The sequence below is a fragment of the Neofelis nebulosa genome, chromosome 13 (genome assembly GCF_028018385.1).
Source record: "Neofelis nebulosa isolate mNeoNeb1 chromosome 13, mNeoNeb1.pri, whole genome shotgun sequence".
In the NCBI taxonomy this organism is placed as follows: domain Eukaryota; kingdom Metazoa; phylum Chordata; class Mammalia; order Carnivora; family Felidae; genus Neofelis; species Neofelis nebulosa.
The window spans coordinates 55,022,799-55,046,874 of NC_080794.1; the positions used below are offsets into that span (position 1 = coordinate 55,022,799).

General features: G+C 41.0%; 1 protein-coding gene across 2 annotated transcripts in view; it reads right to left on the minus strand.

Moving 5' to 3' along the window:
* Window positions 1–24,076, minus strand: part of PANK1 (pantothenate kinase 1) — a 102,930-nt gene that overhangs the window by 63,601 nt on the left and 15,253 nt on the right. The window lies entirely within an intron of this gene.

Here is a 24,076-nt window from a genome sequence, read left to right on the forward strand (position 1 = left end):
TTTACGTGAGCTTCAATTTTAGGTTCCTCATAGAAGTGGCATCATGTAGTATTTGTCCTGTGTCTGGTTTATTTCACTTCGCATAATGTCTTCTAGGTTCATTTGCTGTTGCAAATGGCAGGGTTTCCTCTTATATAAAGCTGAATAATATCCCATTGTATCTGTGTGCAACATTTTTTAATCCATTTGTCTGTTGATGGACATTTAGTTTGTTTCAATGTCTTGGCAGCTGTGAAGAGCACTGTGGTGAACACAGGGGTGCAGAGAGCTCTTTAAGATCCTGATTTTGATTCCTCTGGATACGTACCCAGAAGTGGGATTGCTGGATTATATGGTAGTTCTGTTTTTAACTTTTTGAAGAACCTCCACATTGTTTTCCATAGTAGTTATACTACATTAATTGAAATAGCAACATGTGGCTACTGGCTATGGTATTGGACAGCACTGTATATAATGTATACAATGGAGATAATAGACGTGCCTACCTTTATTCAACAAATACCTATTGAGTATCTTCTGTGTACATCTGCAGGTATTGTGCTAGGGAAAATGTCATGAAGCTCACAGCCCAGTGACGCAGTTCAGACTCTTAACAAATGGGCAAATAAAATAACCACAGTTTCTGGTTGGTAGTGTAAAGGAAGTAAACAGGATAGAGTTCCGCAGAATAATAGGGGGCTATATTCTTTAGATAGGGCACCAGGGGAAGCCTCTTGGAAGAGATGATGAATGACTCAAACTTTGTCTGCCATCATCATCAAGCTCAGGGTGGCCATGTGACATAACTCTGGCCAGTGAGACAGATGTGGAAACTGGCCAAGTGATGTTTCAAGAAAGCTTTAGTTTTTCTCATAGAAAAGGAAATGGTGAACCAATGTAAGGACACTCCCAAAGGTCAGAGATGGGACCATTTGAGCATCAATATGGAGAATTGCATTGTATGTCAAAATATGTCAAATATGTTTAAATCTATAAGTTCATAAAGACAACTTTTTTATTTTTTATTTTATTTTTTTGAGAGACTCCTTAAAAAGTTTTTTTAAATGTTTATTTATTTTTGAGATATATGTAGAGAGAGAGCAAGCAGGGGAGGGGCAGGGAGAGAGGGAGACACCGAATCTGAAGCAGGCTCCAGGCTCTGAGCTGTCAGCACAGAGCCTGATGCGGGGCTGGAACCCATGAACCACAAGATCATGGCTTGAACCAAAGTCAGACACTCAACTGACTGAGCCACCCAAGCACCTCCATAAAGACAATTTTTTAAAAAAGGATCCCTGAGTGGTCATCATTGGAGGGTGCTAGTGAGTCAACTCATTATTTTGAAAACTAGCAAACTAAAGAAAAGAATCAAGTATTTTACCTTTCCTTTATTGTCTGTATCCATTGGGTAACCTAATAATAGGGGGAGCAAGTTTCTCTTTATAAAAGTATTCCAACTAATAAATGAAGACAGAATGATTGAATTAATGTACCAACATTTTATAACCTAATGAATTCATGGATCTAGACATTAATCATCAAAACCTGCTAATATTACAAAAAGAGAGACAATCAGATATTAGGTGACTCCAGACAGCAGAACACATCACCTCCTACAAAGCAGTCTTGCCAAACAAACAAGCAAGCAAACACACAAACAAATGAACAAAAGCTACAGTAACAAAAAACCAAGCCTGAGTCTAATGAAACCTGTAGATCCAACTGTGAGTTTATAAGACACGGAAGACAGAGGATACCATCAGGATGATATCAGGAAAATCTAGATTGTGGGAAACTCTGGGGACAAATGACTTGATTTCTCAAAAATAAATTGAGAGGAAAAAAAAAGATAAAAGGAGGTCCTATAGATTAAACCATCAAGAACACATCATGGCAAGTATTGGTCTTATTTGGATACTTTTAACTATAAAAAATACGACTCTTCTGGGACAATTGGAAATTTGAAATCCAGATATTTGATGATATCCAGGAATTGTTCATTTTTTGTGTGGTAATGGTATCGTGGTTATATTTAAAAAAGGAAGAGCTTTGTCTTCTAGAGATACATAGCGAAACATTTTGGGAAAAAATAATACAACGTCTGCGACTTGCTTCAAAATAGTAAGTGGAAAGGGAGAAGTGTGTGGGGAGGCGAAACAAGACTGGCTACGAGTTCATAATTATTGTGGCTGCATGATGGATCCATGAGGGGGGCTGTTATATTATTCTATTTTTTATGTTTGAGATTCTGTGTAATGAAAAGTTAGAGAAGAAGTAGGCTTTGCCCCCTAGCTCCCCGTCTTCTGCCTGGGATATGGAGTGAAGGCCTTAAAGTGTAGCAGCCATCTTCTGGCCATGAGGCAGCAAGGTTGAGGCCAGACACGGGAGGTCAGCATATGAAGGATGGTAGAGATGAAATCTAGGGAGAGGCCAAGTTCCTCTGATCTCATGGAGCTGCTGTGCCAGCCCTAGAGTACGGACTTCTGGAAATTCTGTTATAAGAGAAAAACTTCCATGTGTATTAGCCTTTCTTAGATGAGGTTCTTTTTATTTGCTGGCAAGAAAGACCATTCACAACCGATAAAGATCCAAAATATGAGAAGGTGCCATCTAGGTGACGAGTAAGACAGAGGGCACCACGGTCAAAAGGCCATGGGATAGGAATGTTTGGAACTTCCAGAAGGCCAGTGTGCCTGGAGCATCACAAGGGAGAAGAGTGGGTTCAGATGAGGTTGAAGGTGTAGGCAGGGTTTGGGGGCCAGAGGCCTGGCAGTCCATAGCAAACAGTCTGGATTGTTCGAAGCATAATGGCAAACTACTGACAGTTTTGAAGTGGACAAGTGACAGTAACTGATTTATTTATGTTGAGAAAGAGAACTCTGGATGTTACGTAGGGAATGGGGAGGAGCAGGGGCAAGAGGAAAAGCAGGGAGAGATCCAACAGGAGGGAGCAGTTCAGATGAGAGTCATGGGAGTATGGCTTCAGAGATGGACAGAAGGGGACAGTTCTGAGACCTATTTTGGAAGTAAAATTAACAGAAATTATTAGACTAATGTAGGGAGTTAGGAAAAGGAACAGGTCTAGAATACTTCTGGTTTCTTGATTTAAGCAAGAGAGTGGAATTGGAAGAGGTAAGCTTCAAAGTAGTTACATGAACTAGGCAGGCAGATACGTGAGTCTGGAGGTGGATGAGAGAGGCCTGAACTATAGACACACATTTGAAAGCATCAGCATAATATTGTATTTCAAGTTCGTGGTGGATGAGGTCATCTAGAGAAACATGTAGAAGAAAAGAAGAGCCAGGATCGAATCTTGAGAAGTATCAACACTGACACATGGTGTTGAGAAAGGAAAGAAGACCGAGGATGGAGACCCCCACAAAAAAGGGGAAAGCCAGGAGATTATGGTTTCACTGGAAGTAGGAGAGGAGAATATTTCAGAAAGTCCAAGCTAGCCTGATGCTGCTGAGAAGTGGAAAGGAGAACAATGAAGTAGACATTGCTGTTAACAATAAAAAACCATTGGCGACTCTGACAAAAACAATCTCAGAGGAGTGGTGAAGCTGGAATCCAAATCCGAATGAGCTAGTGAGTGCAGAGGTGATGGAGTAGAGATGGGGTCTGTGGAAACTTCGAGAGTCTGCCAGAAACGGAGCAGAGAAACAGGGCAGTGCCTGGAGGGAGTGCAGGGCTCAAAGGAAGGTTTCCAAAGATGGGAGATAGTGGAGCCTATTTGAGTGCTGACAGAATGATCAGTGGAGAGGGGAAAAATGAAGGGATCTAGAACACAAATGGATGGACAGGCCTGCAATGGGAGGAGGCGCCCTTCCTCCACTGTTGAAAGAGGAAAGGAGAAGTAAGTGCAGATGCAGGGAGCAGTTTAGGTTTGATGACCGAAAGAGGAGGTAGCTTCCTTCTCTTTTATCCGTGAAACCTGCGGTGAGGTCATCAGCGTAGAGTGAAGAGAACAAGGGTCTGAGGGAAGTTTGAGGAAGGATGTGAACGTAAAATAGTGCAACATCCAATTTAAATCTGAAACCGCCAGGCAGTGTTGAGCAACCACCTGAGGATGGTGATAAGGAATCTGAAGTCATTTTTGATGCTCAGTAAACAGTAGCTGTCATTATTGTGGAATGCCAGGGAGGTAAGGCTCATTTACCCCTGAAAGCACACTTACTAAGTTAGGTGTTACTGTCCTCATTTCAAAGAGGAGAAAATCCAGGGCCTCCACGTTCATTAAGCTGCTCAGAATTATACGACCAGTTTAGGTGATGGAGCTGGGGTTTGACCCCAGGTTGGGTTACGGTGAAAGCCAGCGTTTTCCCTCCTCTATCAGGCGGAGGTAGCCCTGTAGCATAGGCAGCCGAGTGCCTGGAGCGCCCTCCAGCAGTCCAAGGAGCGCCAGCTTTCACGGATCACCCCTGGTCCTCTGGGGGTAAAGCAGAGGAAGAAAACTGCCAGGATAAGCCTTCAGCAGCCACTGCTGCTGCTGCTCTGAGAGGTCACACGTGTGACTCTGGATCAAATCCTTGCCAATGGTGAGCAGCTGCTTTTACATGGGAGCCAAGTCAGCGGCTAGGTAGAGGAGGAAGAGCACTGATTTTCAGCCAGTGTTTCTCATTCAAATGATCTTTTTCAAATTTCAGGGTGGATAAAAAAAAAGGTTTTGTTTGTTTAGCAGCAGTAAACAGCACGTGTTATGCTCTTAATTTTGTGGATCTGGAGTTTGGACAGCACTCAGGGGAAACAGCTCGTGTATTCATGATGACGCCTAAGTGGCTGGGTTGGCTCAAATGACCATAGATGGCCGGGCTGGTTTAACTGCGGCCATACGTCTGAGGCCTGACTTCGGGTTACAGTTTGTTTCTTCCGTTATTCCTCCACACATGTCTCCTGGAGCTAAAATGTCCAAGGTAGCTCCTTCATTTCCATGTCTGGCACCTAGGTTGGGACGGCTGGAGCAGCTTGGGCTGATCGTCACTCTCCACAGGATACCTCTTCTGGGCTAGCTTGGGCTTCCTCACAAGAGTCACAGAGCAGTCAGACTTACATGGTGGCTGGCTTCAAAAATGTATATTCGTACGGCTCAGTGTTAACCTACTTCATGGCATAAAGGAGTGTCATTGAGAGGACTGGTGCTGTAATTTGGCCATTAAGTCATTAATACTTGGACATTTTGAGAAGCAACATCGAAGGGTTTTCCGTTCTTTCATCCTAAAATTAGATCAAGGGCTATATTGTGAAGTTAGGCCAGCTGCCAGCCGAGGCAGATTCATACCAGTTTGCCCCTTCTTGCACTTCTCCTGCAGCCATCTTCAGCTTTCAGAGTACTTGACCCCATCTGCCTGATCCTGTATCAGCTGGGATGGCCCGAGGCCTCGACACTTTCACCTCTTCAGCACAAGCTATGTCACGGTAAGTAAAGTTGTTATTGGACATATGAAGATCCAAAAAACGTCATCTTGTAATGTATCTTTAAATTCTACTCATAGGGATTTATCTGAAGCCAAATTCAAAATAAGGAAAATAAGCTATACATACAATTGTGTATTACAGTGCCATCTATATCAGAGAGAGTGATGGAGAGAGGGAGGGAAGGATAGACAGATTACAAGTAACCTATGCATATGGCAATAAAGAATGGCTTATTTCTTCAAAAGGTAGTTCAGTGTAGTGATCAGGAGCATGGAATCACACTGCCTAAGTTCAAATCTTGACCTTGTCACTTACTAGCTTTGTAATGATTTGGGGCAACTTATTTAACTTCTTCAGTCTTCTTATCTTTAAAATGGTAATAATAATAATAATAATACCTACCTTGTAAGGTTGTTTAGAGGATTAAATAGATAATATGTGGAAAGCGATTTGAATAGTGCCTGGAAATAGTGAATTAGCACAGTAGGTATAATTTTTATTTTTTATTTTTATTATTTTTGTAACGTTTATGTATTTTTGAGACAGAGAGAGAGGGAGAGAGAGAGAGAGAGAGAGAGAGAGGAGGAGCAGGGGAGGGGCAGAGAGAGAAGAAAGGGAGACACAGAATCCAAAGCAGGCTCCAGGCTCCCAGCTGTCAGCACACAGCCCGACACGGGGCTCGAACTCACAAACCAGGAGATCATGACCTGAGCTGAAGTCAGATGCTTAACCGACTGAGCCACCCAGGCGCCCCAGTAGTTATAAATCTTAAGTTGCTGAAATGACATTTCCTGGGACGTACTATGTGCCAGATGCTGAAGTGCTGGAAGCTGAAGACAGCATAATTCCTACTCTGGGGAGAGAGGTAGGCGTAGAGCATGCATGGGAAGTACAATACAAAATGGAGATATGTACGAAGGTATCTAGGAGTATGGAGGTGGGAGTACCTCCCTCCTGGGGAGGATAGGAGATGCTCCTCCATGGAGGCAATGTTTATGCCAAACCTTAGAGGAGAAGTAGGAGTTTGCCAAGTGGACAGGAGGGGGCAGTGTGGGTGAGTTATTCTGGGCAGAGTAAACCCCACACGCTATGCTGTGTGCATTTCAGTGAACACAGGGGATATGGATTGGAGTAGGGGACAGGGGGTTAATGAGGCTGAAAATGCAGGCAAGAGCCCAGCCTGAAGCGGTCTGTGAGCCATTGGAGTGGTTTGGCCTCTCATGCATAGTTGGTTGGGAATCACTGAAGACACCAGTTTTAGGCCTGTCTGCTGTGTGGAGGATGGATTGCTAGACCACAAAAAGCAAGGGCAGCAGTTAGAAAACATTTGCAGTAATTTAGGCAAGAGAGTACGTTGTTCTGAACTAGGGTAGTGACAAGAGCAACATAGGTATAGCTCAGCTTTCTGGCGTGGGTGTCTGAGTGGATGGAGGAATGTGGTCGGTTAGGTGGAATGTCATGTATTTCTCAAAATGATCACAGTGAAAACTATGTAGCAATATGGAAAAATGTTAACTGATGAAAGCAACCTACTAATCGTGTCTGTACCACTTATGACTGTAAATCAAGCAAACATACTCAAAGATGAGGTGAAGAAGGGATATGAAATAATCAAATAGTTTGCTTTCTTAGGCTATTAGGATTGTGGATGCGATCTTCCTTTATTATTAATTTATAGAAATGCTCTTGTAACTTTGAAGAAAAAATAGTATACAAAAACTATAATGAAATATTGTGCTTGGAATTTTGTCTTTGTTTTAGATTTCCTTTAATTCCTGAATTAGTTTTTTGGTAAGAGCTTAGTGGAGACATAATTCATATACCATACAATTTATCCATTCGAAGGGTACAATTCAATGGTTTTTTAGTATATTCACAGAATTGTGCAGTCATCACCAAAATCAATTTTAGAACATTTTTACCACCCCAAAAGGAAACCTCATACCTATTTGCAGTCACTCCCCATTTCCCCTTAACCCCCAGCCCTAGAGAAACACTGACCTACTTTCCATCTCTATAGATTTGCCTATGCTGGACATTTCATATAAATGAAATCATATAATATGTGGTCTTTTGTGACTGGTTTCTTTTTATCCGTACGTTTCTTTTCATGGCTGAATAATATTCCACTGCAAGGATATACCATGTTTTACTTACCCATTTGATAGTTGATAGACATTTGGGTTGTTTCCACTTTGGGGCTATTATGAATAATGCTACTATGAATATTTATGTACAAGTTTTTGTGTGGGTGTATGTTTTCATTTCTCTTGAGTATGTACTGACTCAAAACATAAAAATGTAAATGGGCACCAGGGATAATTTGGGGGTCAATGGATATATTCTGTATCATGATTGTGGCAGTGGTTACATATCTATATATATTGGCCAAAACTCATTGAATTGTACACTTACTTACCTTAATGAAATTAATTGTATTTAATTTATATCTCAGTAAAGCTGACCCGCAAAATAAAGGATAGAATGGTGGGAAGATAGATTTGGAGCATATTAATATGTATAATGTTTTACATCATATGATGCTTTTCTGTATACCAGTATTTCATATTGTCTCATTAAAACCAATCAACCAACCAAACAAAAACTATGATCATTCCAATAGGCCAATGAGATAAGGAAGAAGGTATGTGTCCATCTGAGAGATGAGAAAAATAGAACCGCAGAAGTCAGTTAAGTGGTTTGCCCAATATCACAGAGCTGCGAATTAGCGGTGGCAGACTGTGTTCCACCTTTCATTTCTGCAGTTTTCAAACACTTAATCAAATTTGCTTACAAAAATTGAAGGAGAAGGAAGCTACATCTGAACAGATTTCATATTTGGACATAAGAATAAAGTTCCCCCACATGCTGGCTCTTCCATGACCTAGAATAAAAATTAAAAAGTGGTGACTTTAATCACAACAAGGAGAACAGCATCTCTGAGAAGCAAGAACATTTAAAAATGTCCCACCTTTGACTGCAATGCTCTTTTAAGTTGCTCTAACCCTTGAGCTTTGATTTTACTGAGAATAGAGTGTTCTACATCTCTTCCTTAGAGTTTCTGCATGTCCTACACTTTCGTGTGCTCAGATCCTTTGCCTGTGGCCTGCCTACCCTGCTCAGTAAGGCAGGTGGACTGGCTCCTGTAAGGCTGTCTTTCTCAGGCCCCTGAGTCACTTGGATTCCAGCTGGCATTAGCCATTGGGCGGCACTAGTGACGGAATGGTAGAATCTTACTCTCCTTCCCTTGGGTGGCATCTCCAAAACTGCTGCCCTTCTTCCAAAGGCTCCCGCACCTTTGGGGGATGTGCTTGCCTTGACTGCCTCTTCTGCTGGGTGATCATAACTCCTGGGCTCCAATTAAACCACCTTTTCCCTGTTTTTCAGTCTAAGGGTGGTGGTGGCTTTGTGCTGTCTGTGTTGCTTCACTGTCCTCAGATTAGCTTCTCTGCCTCTTCCTCTTTCTCTCACCGTAGAGTCTCTCTTCGAAACACCCATGGTGGTTTCCCTTTGCTTGGTTGAACCTTGGATGAGAGACTGTCTCTGATCTTGACTCAGGATTGGACCTAGGCTTTACCCACTTTAAGGCTTTACCTACTTCATTTGGTATCCTTTTCTAGCCCACCCCTTGGGCACATTCAGTTATGACATCCATTATTCCATTATGGGCAGGTATATTTGTATTCTGAAGGCAACCTTTAGAAAATTAAAATTTATTTACCAAATTGGCTGGTCAGAAATTATCCAATGGAAATAATGTATTTAATGGATCTTGAATCTCTGAATAAACAATTATAGCTGCCCATTGTTGTATAACATTTAGCATGTTAAATTAGTACGGTGGAGATTTTCTTAGCATAATTAACACTAGTTTCTGTGTAATAAATAATTCCAAATCCAGTGGCCTAATACAATAAATATTTATTTGTTGTTCACAAAGAGTTCAATGTAGTCAGCTGGGGGTTTCTGCTCTGTGCAGTCTTTCAGAACCTAGTATTGCCCTAGATGTTGACATCAGTCTCACTGAGGGGAGACAAAAGAGAGCACAGAGGATTGTGGGCTATGGACTAGGCCTAGGAGTATCAGATAGCTTTTTCCCCATCTCATTGGTCAGAACTCAAGCCAAGTGGCCCCCCTCTAATGGCAGGAGAAGCTGAGAAATGTAATTTAACTTAGTACCTAGGAGAAAAAAAAAATGAGCTTGGAAAACACATGGTCAGTCTGCTACAATTCGCCCTCTGGCCAATGAATTTCCCTTTTACTCTTCCTCCCATATATAGAGTAGATCCCTTTCCACCCTGCCCCTGAGAATGTTATCCAAAGTCACTGAATCCTGCTAAAAGCCTTGGGAGATGCTCAGGCATCTCCATCTGGTACACATGTGGTTCTTTTTGGTTGTGTAAAAGCTAAAAAAAAAAAAAAAGAGCTATCTGTCCCCTTCTCCTTTCTCATTCCCAAATATACAGTAGCAAGCAGAGACAAATAACCTCAGTGTCCTATTTGGAAAGGGAAGAAATGAAAGACATAAAGTCAACACTGGTCCAAAGCTATAGAGCAGGCATTCCTTTCTCTGACCAGGAACTGTTCTGAAATGTCTTTGATTGTACTCTGTTTCTATGATAGGAATTATTTCATCCATACTAGATGTTTGCCCTGCCATACAGATGGGGCCTTCAAATAAAATTTGTCTCTGCCAATATTTTTATTTTGGGAAAGATCCCTTTTTTTAAAACATTTTTTAAAAATGTTTGTTTATTTTTGAGAGAGACAGAGCATGAATGGGGTGGGGCAGAGAGAGGGGGAGACACAAAATCTGAAGCAGGCTCCAGGCTCTGAGCTGTCAGCATGGAGCCCGACCTGGGGCGTGAACTCACGAACCAGGAGATCATGATCAGAGCTAAAGTCGAATGCTTAACCAACTGAGCCACCCAGGCGCCCTCCCCCCTTTTATAAGGTTACCATTTGAGCCATTTTATTTTAAATTGTTTTTTTAACGTCTATTCATTTTTGAGAGGGAGAGAGAGACATGGCGAAGGAGGGGAAGAGAGAGAGACACACACAGAATCTGAAGCAGGCTCCAGGCTCTGAGCTGTCAGCATACAGCCCGATGCAGGACTCGAACCCACGAACCCATGAACCCACGATCTGAGCCGAAGTCGGATGCTTAACCAACTGGGCCACCCAGGCGCCCAGGGAAGATTTTTCTACATAGTTAAAAGAGGGGCAAAAGTTTCTCTTGAATGGTGCCTGCGTGGCTCAGTCAGTTAAGCATCTGTTGATTTTGGCTCAGGTCATGATCTCATGGTTAGCGAGTTTGGGCCCTGTGTCAGGGTCTGTGCTGACAGTATGGAGCCTGCTTGGAATTCTCTCTCTCCCTCTCTCTCTGCCCCTCGCCTGCTTGTGCACCTGCGCCCATGCGCGCATGCTCTCTCTCTCTCTCAAAATAAATAAATTAATTAAAAAAAAAGTTTCTCTTGAGCCCACAAGGTCTTAATTACCTTCAGCTCAAAACAGTCCACATGCTAAAGTGGCACATTTTGGGGAAGACTTGTCCTGAACTGCTTCATTACAATAACAATTATAACAATAACTAAAATTCACTGAGCATTTATCATGTGCCAGACACTATGCAAAGTGCTTTATATTTATTATATTCATTATAAAAACTCTATATGGTAGACTCCATAATTTCTACTTTACCAATAAGGGAATTAATGATCAGAGAAGTTAATTTGCTTAGAGTCACACAGCTAATACCCAGTGGAGCTAATATTTGAATTTAGGTCTGTCTGACTGCAAAACTCCTGCTCTTGGTCAGTAGATTATACACTCAGATTGCAAGGTGTTTCTCACCTACTTCTGGGCGTCTTTCCAAATTTAATTCTAAAGCTGAAATCTTGGGGTGCCTGTGGCTCAATTGGTTAAGCGTCCAACTTCTGTTCAGGTCACGATCTCACAGTTTGAGAGCTTGAGCCCCACGTCAGGCTCTGTAATGACAGTGTGGAGCCTGCTTTGGATTCTTGGCCCCTCTCCCACCGTCAAAAATAAATAAATAAACATTAAAAAGTAAAGTTGAAATCTTGACCTCACTATTTGGCCAATACCACACTGATAATTTCTGTAGGTAAGAATCACCAATGGGTGGTAAAATTGGTGGGACAAAGTTTGATAAGAAACAGGATATAAGTATGTTTTTAAAGTATCTCAACACAAGATATTTATTAATTATAAAGAGAGTAAGAGTAACTTTATAGTGGAGAAACAAGGCACAGAGCACCTAAATCACATAATTAAAGTTAACATATTAACATCATGTGACTCCTGAAATGATGCACCGAGAAGGGCACAGCATCACTTCTGTGGTATTCTTGCCAAGAATGTACAACCTGAATTTTGAATCATTAGGAAGGGCTTCAGGTGAACCCAAATGAAGCACATTCTACAAAATAACTGCCAGTACTCTCCAAAAGTGTCAATGTAATAGAAGACAAACACTGAGGAACTACCTTAGTTTGAAGGAGACTGAGAAAATATGAGAACTAAATGCAATGTGTGATTCTGGATTGGATCCAGGACCATAAAAAACCACTAGTGTGACAATTAGTAAAATCTGAATAAGCTCTGTATATTAGTGGTATGATATAAAAGTTAATTTCCTGATTTTCATAATTGTACTCTCTTTATATAAGTTGTGAGGTTGGGTGAAGGATATATCAGGACTGATTTTTATTTTTGGTGATGCGTTGTTGGTTGGGTTTGTTTTTTTTGGGGGGGGCACCTTTTTTGTGAATCTGAAATTATTTTAAAATATAAAGTTAAAAGAAAAGCCTTATCTCCCCAGTTTACTTGTTAAAAGTTGTTTACCTATCAAAATCATGTCTGAGCTAAAAGTGAATGGATTATAAGTACGTCTCCACCAGCTTTCTCGTCTGTTCCGCATTCTGTGTTCTGTCTCTAATAGGCTGTCACGTTCCTTTGTCCAGATGGTGTCATGCTCAATGGTGCCAGATCTAAGAGAGAGCTATTTACACCCTAGATAGCATACATTTGTATATTCATTATGACAATTTTCTGGCAAATGAAAGAAAAATGTTTTGTGCTAACAAAATCAATGTATTACGACAGTTTACCGTCATATGGAAGTAAAGTGTCTTGGGAAGGGCATTTTCCCCCTAATTCACATAAAAGAACATTATAAGCCAGTGGTAGCCCTGCAGGCACTCCATTCCTTCCAAAGCTACCACCAAGGGTACAACCTCTCTTCCTCTACATTAGCTCTCATCACAGGCTATCTCCTGGCAGGAGGGATAACCCTTTTCCTCATTCAACCCTCAGCAACAGAATGGAAACCTTCAGTCAGATTTTGAAATGTCCTGAGGCGTGATGTCCCCAGGTTGGCTGTGGGACCAGCCAATATGTAAAGAGGAATTGTAACAGGAGCAGTTGTTAGACCTCAGAGTTGTGAGATGGATAGGTGATTCTCAAAGTTTTCCCCAAGGGTTGGTGAACAGCAGGGAGAGTTATATCAGGTAGGATGCTATGGGCTGCCAGTTACAGAAAAATCGAGTTCAAACTAACTTAAACAATGATGTTTATTAATAGGCAACAGAGTTCAGAAGGGTTCCAGGCCCAATGCCATGAGGGCTCCATTCCATTTGTTTGGTATTCTCTTGATTTAGTCTTTCTTTGTGCAACAATTTTGTCTCCAGACTAAGACTCTCATGGCTAATAAGTGACTTACAGGAAACAATGGGGACCTACATTACTTTGTTCATATTCCACAGGAGAAAAAGAAAACCTTTCACCCAGTTGTCCTACAGAAACCTTTCCCTTCAATCTGATGCAACTTAGGTCACCTGCTCACTCCTCTAGCAACAACACTCCTCAAGGGAAAACTGTACTGTGTATGACTGAAGTCTGAGTTCCTAAACTATTCAATGGCAAGGTAGTGGGATTACCAAGAGTGGTTTAGAGTGAGATACACTTCTGAAGCTGAGGATAAGGTCAAATTCTGATGAATCTTTTGATGGAAGAGTAAACACCTGACCAAAACCAGGGCTTTGTCAGGAAAAGAAATGGAGACAGTGGAAGCTGGGAAGTGAATTCCTGCCCATTGTGAATCTAGGGTGTTGGTCTAACATGACCCTCCACAAACAGGATGCTTTCTTGCCATTTCTACTTTTTTTTTTTTTAATGTTTATTTATTTTTGAGAGACAGAGAAAGATAGAGCACAAGGGAGGGGAGGGGCAGAAAGAGAGGGAGACACAGAATCTGAAGCAGGCTCCAGGCTCTGAGCTGTCAGCACAGGGCCCCATTCGGGGGCTTGAACCCACCAGCCGTGAGATCACGACCTGAGCCCAAGTCGGAAGCTTAGCCGACTGAGCCACCCAGGCTCCCCGCCATTTCTTCTTTTTTAAAATATGAGTTCTACCATTGTGGAAAATAGTATGGAGGTTTTTCAAAAAGTTAAAAATAGAATCATCAGATGATCCCACAATCCCACTGCTGGGTATATATCCAAAGGAACTGAAAGTAGGATCTCAAAGAGATATTTGCATACCTGTGTTCAGAGCAGCACTATTCACATTAACCAAGAGGTAGAAGTAATCCAAATGTCCACCAATAGATGAGTGAATAAAAAAAATTGTGTGTGTGTGTGTATAAACAAAAAAAAATTGTGTGTGTGTGTGTGTATATATAGTGTGTGTATATATATATGTACACATATGTATATTATATTATATACATATATATGAATATTATTCAGCCTTAAAAAGGAAGGAGAACCCATCACAAGCTATAACATGGATGGACCGTAAGAACATTATGCTAAATGAAATAAACCAGTCACAAAAAGACAAACATCGTAGAATTCTATTTATATGAGGTATCTAAATAGTCAAATTTATAGAAAAACAAAGTATAATGGTGGTTACCGGGGGGGGTGGGGCAGGGGGAAGGAAGCATTGTTCAATGGGTATAAAGTTTCAGGTTTGTAAGATAAAACCGTTCTGGAGATTTGTTTCATAACAACGTAAATATACTTACCACTACTGAACTGTACGCTTAAAAAGAATTGAGATGGCAAATTTTATGTTATGCACTTTTTCCATCACAATACAATCTTTAATTTTGGAAAAAAGCAGGTTATAGTAGCTCCTCAAAAAAATCCATTTTTAAACATAAAATATGTTTCCAATAAAGAAAGAAAAGATAGAAAAGGAATAAAACTCATTTCAAATACTGCAAAGAAAAAGAAAAAGAAGGAAAATAATGCCAACATGCTCAGTGATAAAGGACTGTTTTCTTTTTGTATTATACAAAATACAAGCACATGATACGCATACTTAAAATGCAGCGTGGAAGCAGATACATGTCCTAGAAATTCTTCGCTAAAAGCAAAGCAAGGTTTGCTTACATATTCTTATATATTCTTATATATTCATACAGACACTGCCTTTTTTTTTTTTTGAGAGAGAGAGAGAGCACTAGTGGGGGAGGGGCAGAGAGAGACAGGGAGGGAGAGAATCTCAAGCAGACTCTATGTGCAGCTCAGAGCCAACATGGGGCTTGAACTCACAACCGTGAGATCATGAGCTGAGCTGAAATCAAGAGTCAGATGCTTAACTAACTGAGCCACCCAGGCACCCCAAGACACTGTTTTCTTATGTATACATCTGGAAGATGTAAACTTAAGTACCACAAAAGACCACCATAAGTGCTACCAATGCGGGTTGCATCTACAATTCATAAAAATGTCAACGAAATCATTTTCTCTTGAACTACATTTCATTTTTGAAATCCTTTTCCTGTTTTATCTTAAAAATTCATATGTATTTCTGGTTCTACTTCCTATGTCTGGGCTGGGTTTATTTTAGAGTGAATCTTCTCTTTCAATTTTGTGGAAAATTCCTATAAGAAGACATTTATCTTATGACATCCTCAAACCCCTGGCACTTAGCCACATATGCCACTGTTTCAGTCTGAGGCAAGATATGGAATCTAGACGAATGGATTTTCTGGAAGATAGTCTCTCTAGGGAACTAATTAAGTCACTTTTTAAAAAATTAATTAATTTTTAAAATGTTTTTATTTCGTTTTGAGAGAGCCCATGTGAGCGGGGTAGGGGCAGGGAGAAGGGGGAGGTGCACAGAATCCCAACCGGGCTTTGTGCTGATAGCAGAGAGCCTGATGAAGGGCTTGAACTCACAAACCAGGAGATCATGACCTGGGCCGAAGTTGGACACTCAACCGATTGAGCCACACAGGTACCTCTGAATTTCTACTTTTTTTAAATAGGGGAAATGCTTATTTTATAACAATAAGCAAAAAAGAAAAAAGAGAATTCAATAGTTGACCATTACTACAAAAGAAATGGGCAACAGTAATGATGGTGGAAATGTGAAACACATGTATACAATATCCCAAAAGAAAGAGATAAAAATATGAACAGTGGTATTCTTTGGGTGGTATATCTGCAGGAGAGTTTTTCTTTGTACTTTCAATTTTCTTGATTTTTTTTTCCCCCACCATTTATGTGATATGTTTAAAATGTTTCGTAAGGGAAAGTGAACTGGGGTAAACACAAAGATTGTGGGTCCCAGGGTCTCCCTTAATGTAAACCTGAACATTACAACCCCTACTTTGGCTGTTCAGAGGACTCACTCCACCTCCCCCGTTCCTGCTTTTTTATTTTGAGTGTGTTTTTGACAGTCGAGGTCAGTATAAAAATACTACTGCACACAGAAAAATAAAGACCCAAAATTAGGTGGCTGTGTTCTCAGTGACTTAACTCCTTAGCCTTTAGAAAATTGATTTGAGTAATAACAAAAGTTGCAAGTAAATTAATTAATTTATTAGTGTTACTTTAAAATTTTTTAATGTTTATTATGAGAGAGAGAGTGCAAGCAGGGGAGAGGCAGAGAGGGAGGGAGACAGAGAATCCGCACGGTTGGCACAAAGCCTGACATGGGGCTCAAACCCACAAGTGGTGAGATCATGACCTGAGCCGAAGTCAGATGCTCAACTGACTGTGCCACCCAGGCGCCCCGCAAGTAAATTAATTTAGAACAAAATAAAATTCTTGGTTGGAACAGGATTAAAACAAGTGTTGCATCTAGAAATATGAAATTATTGTTCAAAGGAATATAATTCAAAAATCCCCTGAAAGCACATCCATGTGTAAAAAGTCATTTTGTTTTACTTCTCCCTTACATAATGTATGTATTACAAGTTCGAGAAGGTGCTTGGGTTTGTTCCATTTAAATGCTCTTTGACAGTGTTGTCACTGTGTTTCTGGCAAGCACCGCTTTACATAAGCATAAACCATATGGAAATGCCGAGATTAGAATAACTTGGATTCTATCCTTGGGACACACTGTGTTTATCAGTATAACATGACGGATCGTCCCTCTGTGGGTGAGAGAGGTCCGGGTTTGGATTGCAAGCTCATCTCTGTGAAGACTCAAGTCCCAGGATCTCATCCACTGGTGATCTCCATCAGAGAAGCCAGGGGGCTACTCTCATCTGGGATCTGCAGCTGCTGCTCTCCCCTGCCCAGGGGCACCTGCCCCGCAGCAACTGGGGCGCCCAGGGGTTCTCTTCAGGTGGTCTGCATAACTGCAAGAATGCTGTGGATCCTAGCTCTGCCTCTTACTACTGTGGGCTTTGGATCGTTCAGTGACCTCGTTTTTGTGGCAGGAAAATTTACTGAGAATCAATTTCTCATATTCTCCATATCCTCACCACTCCCTTGCCAAGAAGGGTCTTGGTATTTTCTTGCCTCAGAGTTTTTTTTGCACAAGGAAAGCATCCATTTCCAGGGAGCAGCTTTTATTTTAGAAAAGTTTAAACTCTGCTAGATTCTGCTAGGTGTCCCTAGGAGGAGAGGAGAAAGGGAGACTCTGAGGGTAACAGGAAGGAAGAGACAAACACCTCCCTGTCACTAAAAAAAAGGGATGCTCGGGGAGGCAGCCAGTGCTGAGAGGATAGCTGTGCGGCTGGAGATTCTGAACCCTAGGGACTAGGACTCCAACCTCTCAAAGATCTTTGACATCCTACATCACACAGAGCTGCGGTGTGTCCCAATCCAGCGGAAATTTTTCTGGTACAGAAAGTGGGCATCTAGCCGAGAGATTCTTGTGCAAATCGAAGAGGGATGACAGGACAGGCCTTCTCCATGCTTCAGCACGCTGGGCAAGATCCAGAATCTTGCGAGGAAAGCCCCCTGAATGGTTTGGATGTCATTTCCTACCATTGTAGTGGAATCATGCTAGTTTTAATTAAATTAAAAAAATAAAATAAATGGGTATTTCTTACACATTTGGTATTGTGCATATTCCTGCTATGTGTGTCTGAGCCTCTATTTCTTCATCATGTCCTGGAGATCAAAACACTTGTCTCACAGGTTGAGGGGATTAAGCGAGGTTAACAGGTGAGGCCCAGAGAATGCTTAAGTGTATTTATTAGGTCCTCAGTTGCCGCTGATTCTCTGAGATATATCTATATATTTTTACTTGTTTCCAAGATGAGATTGCTTGTACAAATGGCAGAAGTTGGTACCAGAACTTATGGAAGGCCTTGGGCTAGGGAAGGTCAAGAGGCAATGTTTTTAATAGTTATGATAGCTACCATTTACTAAGAACCTATTACGGGTCAGACACTCCTGGACTATAAGTCATGTCAGTGTTTTTTAAACTGTTCTGCGGAGGGGCGCCTGGATGGCGCAGTCGGTTGAGCGTCCGACTTCAGCCAGGTCACGATCTCGCGGTCCGTGAGTTCGAGCCCCGCGTCAGGCTCTGGGGCTGATGGCTCGGAGCCTGGAGCCTGCTTCCGATTCTGTGTCTCCCTCTCTCTCTGCCCCTCCCCCGTTCATGCTCTGTCTCTCTCTGTCCCAAAAATAAATAAAAAACGTCGAAAAAAAATTTTAAAAAATAAAATAAAATAAAATAAACTGTTCTGCGGAGTTGTGAGATTCGGTGGAGGGGGTCAGGAGCTGCAGTGGAGAGCAAAAGGGAGACCAATAAGTTCATATTCAGGGTCACCTTCTCTTCTTCAACTACATCAGTTTTGCTTTTAGCTGTTTAATATATTGATCCTGTATATATGATTTTGCTTGAAATGTAGTATGTCTGTTAAACACATTTGAAAACTACAACGGGGTTGGATCCAGATGGCGGTAAAAACAAACACATGTTCATCTAGACTTCCTCTCCGGGCTTAACTCTAAAACGAATCTAAAGTGCATATATAAATATATATACAGATATTTGAAGATCATGCTGACTTACAAGATGACTTAATTACTCTCAATGGACCAAAAATTCTGCAGGAACTGGTGAAAGACAGAAAGCAGAACTGGGATGACATGGAGGGAGGGAACCACTGTCCAGTATTAGTGAAGACGGCACCTGTAAACTGTGAGAGAGGCTTCAGCTTGGGGAAAGTGGATATGGGGAACAGGAGGCAGTCCCAATCCAACATTTAGTATGATTTGGGTTAACATTACGGCAGTAGGTACAGTCAGGTTCCTTCTTCCAGCTGTGCTATGCAGCAAATAGCAAAGACAATTCCAATGAAAAGGACTACTTGGGCCTTACCAGCAGGGAAGTACCCAAGGGGCATTGTACCCCCAAAAGAAAATGGGAGTTCCAATGCCTACAGAAGTTGCTAATGATCTACTCAGTCAGGTAGTATGTCCTACCTCTCCCCTAGAACCATAAGAAGCAAAAAAAGGCGCTCAGACATATGGGCAGGCTAATAGGTAATTGAAAATGCAAACATGACACAACGAAGAATCATCAAACATTTGAAGAAAATCAAAGAGGAGTTCCAGAAGGACAGACTAAAGGGAATGGAGGAGAGAAAATAGTAAAGAAAAAAAAAAAGAATAAAATATCTCATTGTCAATGAAAGACAGGAAACTCCCAATGAAAGGGTCCATAAATGCCACTTAGAATGAACAGAAAAACAAAAAAACCTCAGATCACACCTAGACATTTGATGGTAACATTTTAGAAAACTAAGCATAGATGATATTTTAAAAAATTATCCTTATATAGGGGTGCCGGGGTGGTTCAGTTGGTTAAGCATCCGATTTCGGCTTAGGTCATGATCTCAGGGCTCGTGGGTTCGAGCCCCGTGTTAGGTTCTGTGCTGACAGCTCAGAGCCTGGAGCCTGCTTTGGATTCTGTATCTCTCTCTCTGGCCCTCCCCCACTCATGCTCTGTCTCTCTCTCAAAAATAAATAAACGTTTAAAAAAATTATCTCTAGATAAGGAAATTAACAGTCACTGTGAGGAGTATTATTTGGGAGAGGAAGAAGAATATTATCTTTCATTAGAATTTTGTAAAAGTTACAGAAAAACCCTGAAATAACATAGGAATAGGGTCCATAAATTCAATTACATGCATCTAGTTCCTAGGGTCTGGTTCACAGTACAAAGTAAGGTGTCTTCTGGTGACATATATCAGTGGGGCAGACCTTTAATCATGTGCCTGGCTGAGATTTCCAGCGCAGAACAGTGACTCCAGGCATTTCTCAGTTCACACCTGTTTCAGGGACTGATCACAGGAGCCTGGATAATACGGACAACAGAGAGCCCACCGTTCTCATCCCTACAAGATGGAGCTGCTACTGTTTGCCTCCCCACTGAGACTCTCTGTCCCTTGCATTGCATGCCTTTCCCGATTTCGCTCACCCCAATCCCAAAGCAGCGCTCTGTGGAAAATGGGAACCAATGGTCAGTCAGGGTATATATGGGTTCACACGATGGTGAGGATCAACTATTCCTTATAAGAGCAGCCAGTAGAGAGCTGGGTCATGAGCCAATGGGAAAAGAGGGGCAGTTCTGATGGGGAAGCAGTGAAGACAACAGGGAAAGGAAGGCTGGTGTGGCAGAGAGGCTGCAGGATAATGTTACCCAGGGCCTGGAAGTAGCAAGTTCTAGAAATAAAGAGGATAAGCTGAGTGCAGTATAGGAAATCAGATTTGGTTAGATCAAATAGGACAGATATGGGAAAATGCTCCCAATACAGTGTTAATTAGAAATAACACGGTCAAAAGTCCCCTGTGAATTTAGTTTGATCCTTGAGTATGTGAGTATTTTCTTTGTATCTGTTATATGCCTGCTACTGTGGGATGCTGAGCAGAGTAGAGAACAGGAATGAATGCACATAGTTTCCACCCTCATAGGGTTTACAGTTTAGGACAATAGATAGCAGAGAGTAAACAAATGTTAAGAGTGATTATCACAGGTTGTAAGATAAAGGTGAGTTTATTTTCTTCTTTATAAGTAATACTTTCCATATAGTCTGCATAGTTGTCATATGCCTTTTATAATGAAAGAAAAGCAATAAATCTTGTAGACACTACAAAGAAACCCAAAAAAAGGAGACCAACCTATAGGGGGTCAACTGACATTCATCAGGCTAATAATAGTTTTATTTGTAAAACAAAATGCCAATTTTATTCACTCAGCTATCTTCAAGGTTTTATGATAGCAGCTGAGGATATACACAGAGGATTAGGAATAAATCCTTACTCACAAGGAAGATTAAAATATTGTTTATGGGGTGCTAATGGCAGAGGGAACTGAGGAAATGGTTAGCAGACAGATAACCAATTATGTCTCTTTGTCGAAAAATGCAAAGGCTAATTAGAGGTGTATGTATTTTATAAAACCAGTGTAACTTGTTGTAGCATAACATTTTCTATCCTCCAATTTGGGAATGCTTCAATCTTTTGGATGAAGATTTAAGAGATACTCTAGTACCTATCAGCAGCATGTTGCCAAAGGATCTCTTAAGCTGATAAAATCTGAAGAATGCTTATTATTACTGTGCAAGGTCAATTTATTAACTTCAAAAAGACCTTGTCCTACATTTTCCTTTTAAGAGTAGGGGAATGGAATAGTAATGATAGCAATTATATTTAATGAGCATTTACTCTGTGCCAGGCATTTTACATTAATTATCTTATTGGGTCTTCACAACAAACTTGAAGGTAAATATTACAGGTCCACAATCTCTTATCCATAACCCTGGGGACCAGATGTATTTTGGAAATGAAACTTTTTGGAACTTATAAAGAAATTGGGAATATGGTACATATACTATTAATTTTGTAATATTCCAAATGGTTACAAAACTCATTATTTCTGCAGAGAGATGTATGAAAATTCACACTAAATGGAATAAAGACCATAAATAATGTTACAATTTATTTAGATAAATAAATCCATTGGCAAATGAAATTTGTTGGTAAATAAATTTATTGGTAAATGGAATGGCGGGATAAATATAGGCCATAAGTACGTAAGCTTCTTATTTCTTTTGTTGCTTATGATAAATATTTTTTAGGGGTGCCTGGGTGGATCAGTTGGTTAAGCGTCCAACTTCAGCTCAGGTCATGATCTCACGATTTGTGGGTTCGAGTCCCGCGTCGGGCTCCGTGCTGACAGCTCAGAACCTGGAGCCTGCTTCTTCCTCTTTCTCTGCCCCTCCCCTGCTCATTCTCTCTCTCTCTCTCTCTCGCTCTCTCTCTCTCAAAAATAAATAAACACTAAAAAATTTTAAAAATATTTTTAAATAATATTTTAAATTTATATTTATGAAAACTAACCGATAACACATACAATAAATATTTATCACTTCTAGTTGTTTGAGAATCTTGGAGAAGAGGTTACACTGGTGGTATCCTTACCTATGAAACCAGGCTGGAGCTGGACGTTTGATGAGGAGCCAGGAATGGGATTCTCAAGTGATGAAGAGGCATTAACCACACAGGGCCTTTCTAAAGACTTTCCCCACTCTCACTGGTCTCCTTAACATAGGTTTCCGTCTAAGCAGTTTCTCTTTAATTGAATAAACGGCCATGATCTCTTGCTCACTGATAAATGCACATTGTTCAAGGCTAGCAATGAATCAATCACACATTTTCAGGCTTTTTTCGCCCACACTCACGTCATCATCATTATTACTACGGTCTTCACACTGACCTGTACTTACCATCTCAGCAATTTCCCATCACTGAAAGAACACACAACAGATACATCATTTTCAATGTACAGCATTTCTTCCATGTCGGCTTCCTCCAACTTATTTACACTTCTGGCTGATAAACTTTTGGCATAAGCAATGAGTTTTGATAACATCTTCTCATCATAATCTCTGAATCCTTGAAAATCTTCACTGGCCAGGTCATTTTCAAACACCATTGGAGCCCAAAGCCTGTGCCAAGCATTAGTTAATGTTGACTTATCAACATCATTCCAAGCATTAGCAACGCGTCGATGGCATCTTTAAGACTAAATTTTTTTTTTAAAGTATTGAATTTTCGGGCATTTGTTAACTGAAGCAAATGTGCTGGTGAAAAAAAAAAGTGATAGCTCTTCCTAGAGCATAGGGTTCCTTGGTCACAAGGCTGTATTTTGGATGTCATGTTGGGGGGGGGGGAGGATAGTAAATGCCAAAAACATTACTTTTCACAAGAATTTCAGGAAGGGGAAGTGCCGAATGGTTGTCTAAGAACAATAAAATTTTGCAATTGTCTTGCAGTCCAGCTTGCTTGCTGGGAGCTTGTACTTACTGAACCAATCAGAAAAGATTTCTCTTGTTACCGATGCTTTCCTGTTTGCATAATAATGCACAGGTAGACTGCACACAGCCTGTAAATATTTTGGATACAGGCTTTTTCCGGTCCCTGCCAATTTTGTCTCGTGTGTGCCTGCAGCATTAGCACACCCAACAGTCAACTTTTGCTTGGCATCTTTGAAATCTGCTGGTGCCCTTTTGTGAGCCATTGTTCAGGTTTTTCTAGAAACACAGTGCCAGTACAGAGCTGTTTCATCAGCATTGTGCATTTGTTCAGGGCTAAGGTTTTCATCAGATGTCACCTTAGCGAACCCACCAATGCAATTTTCAAGGGTTTCATAATCAGTAGGAGCTTTTTCACATATTTTAGGATGCTTGATACCGTGACACTTTTTAAATTTCTGCAGCCAGCCTTCTGAATATTCATCCTCACTTTTCAAGGTTTAGTTCTCCATGGCACATTCTAGCTTGTTTCACAACCAACAAGCCAGCCAGTGGCGTGGCTTTACTTCTTTGTTGTTGGATCCATTCAATCAACACACACGCGAGATCTTCATTTTTGGCCCTGGGCTGTGTGTTTCTATTTTTCACTAGTTCCTGGTGTTGACTGTCATCACACAATTTCAACAACTCGCCTTTCTGTTTCTTTAAGTCAGAGGTGGTGGTTTCCGCAGCACAGTCTTCAGTAACATGTCTCTCACAGACACACCATCATCAATCTTCCATTTTCTGAGCTATTGATAAAGCCTGATGGCTTCCTTTTCTTCTTCTCACTGTTAACCTGTATCTTTAATGCTTTGGGGAACGTTCACAGTAAAATGAATCCCTAAGTCACAGAGCGTCAGCAAACAGCAGAGGGTGTGTGTGATGAATATGAGTGCTGAGACATACCGGAGGCTTCAAGTCTGTCCATGGCCACCTCTGCTGCCAAACAGTCCTGGTGCCAAGCTGACAAAAATACTTGCGGGTTCCAGAGAGTTTTTGCCTTTTTTTTTTTTTTTTTTTAACCCTACTTAGGAATTGCAGAGTGCAGATTATGAACTTGTATTAAAAATAGTGTTTTAATGATGAAAAGACTGAGGCTCGATT